Source organism: Crocodylus porosus, unplaced genomic scaffold, assembly GCF_001723895.1.
Source record: "Crocodylus porosus isolate Cpor-Errol unplaced genomic scaffold, CroPor_comp1, whole genome shotgun sequence".
In the NCBI taxonomy this organism is placed as follows: Eukaryota; Metazoa; Chordata; order Crocodylia; family Crocodylidae; genus Crocodylus; species Crocodylus porosus.
In genome coordinates this window covers 270,201,012-270,202,649 of record NW_017728886.1, presented here as the reverse complement: position 1 = coordinate 270,202,649, position 1,638 = coordinate 270,201,012, and positions in this window count along the sequence as shown.

Genomic DNA, 1,638 nt, shown 5'->3' with positions numbered 1-1,638 from the left:
ATGGTGCCGGTTGTTCCTCCCGAGGTGCAGCACCTTGCACTTGTCAGTGTTGAATCCCATCCTCTTCTCATCCACCCACCCCTGTAACCTGTCTAGGTCCGAATGCAGCCTGTTCCTCCCTTCTAGCGTGCCCACGCCCCCCCACATCTTAGTGTCATCAGCAAATTTGAGCAGGTGCTTTTTACCCCCTTGTCCAAGTCGCTGATGAAGATGTTGAGCAGTGCGGGCCTGAGGACCGAGCCCTGGGGGCCCCACTGCCCACGTCCCTCCGGGTCGAACATGACCCGTCCACCACCGCTCTCTGGGTGCGTCCTGTGGCAGAAAGCCACCTTGGTTTCTCCCCAAAATCTCTGTGCTGTGACCATTTGATTGACCATTGACCATTTGATTGACCTGTCTCTTTAGGTAACCTGAGCTGGCTGCAGTCCTGAGGGAGGGGGGAAACCTGCTCCCTCTGCCGACGTGACTGGTATCACCTACCTGGGTGAGGGGCATCTACCTGGTGGGCTGGAGTCTGCCCGGCAACGAGTGATGTATTTCAAATTGGTTGGCCGAGAGCCAACCAGAGCTGGCCTCCACTGGACCAGGTGAACGAGGTCACAGGGGCTATATGAGTTAAGACTGCCCAGGAGGAGGGGGCAGCAGCCATGCGGGGGACTCAGAGGAGCTTTAATGTCTGAAACTGGCTCTCTCCCCCAAACTCATGAGCTAGAAACCACCTGCCTCCAGAGGGAAACTTCACCGGCCTTTGGAAGATGCTTGTGAGTCAGCTACTCGAGATCTGGGTAGAGATCTAGCTGGCAGTAACACAGATGCGTGATCAAAAGGCTACCGCAGCCACACTGTTTGCTCTTTAGGATTTCTATGATATTGCTCAATCTTGTACCCTATTTTCACCCTACCCCTGTAACCAGTAAAGTCCTCCTTTGTGACCGGTGTGGGAGACTTATTGAGGGGTGGGTCTAAATTATGCCTAAGAGACTCCTTAGGTCTATGGACTGAGGGAGACTTTCCTTTTTTCCCCTGACTTGGGGAAGTGTCCCGAGTGCCTGTACTGGGTCGAGTACCCATCGAACATTAGGCCTGTGTTTCCCCAAGGACACAGGGCTGAGACAGTCCCTTCCTGGGGTGGTGGCAGCTACGTTACCCCCAGGCTAGCGAGTCTGCTCCAGGAAAGGGTCGGCTGGATGCGAGGCGCCCCGGGGAGGCGCTCAGAGCCGGGAAGGTGGTCGGGTGCAGGGAGGTGGGCGGCTCAACGCAGGAGCGCCCCCTACTGGCCCGCCACACGGCCCTCCAGCCAGTCGGTGACACATCTGACTGTGCGGGTGTCGACACCACAGCCCCCAGTTTCTTAACGAGAATGGGGAGAGAGACAGTGCTGAAGGCCTCTGAAAGTCCAGGAAGACAATGTCCACTGCTACCCCCGTCTAAGGATTTGGTGACCTGGTCGTAGGAGGCCGCCAGGTTGGTCTGACAGGACCTGCCACTGATGAACCCGTGTTGGTTGCCCCTGAGCATAATCTCCCCCCGGCCGCTCGTGGACATGTGCCAGGATAACTCTTCTCAAGGAAGCGATCCTCAGTGCACAAGCTAAATCTATTCCAACATGGAGGAAAGGCAGCAAGAAGGCACAGCAGC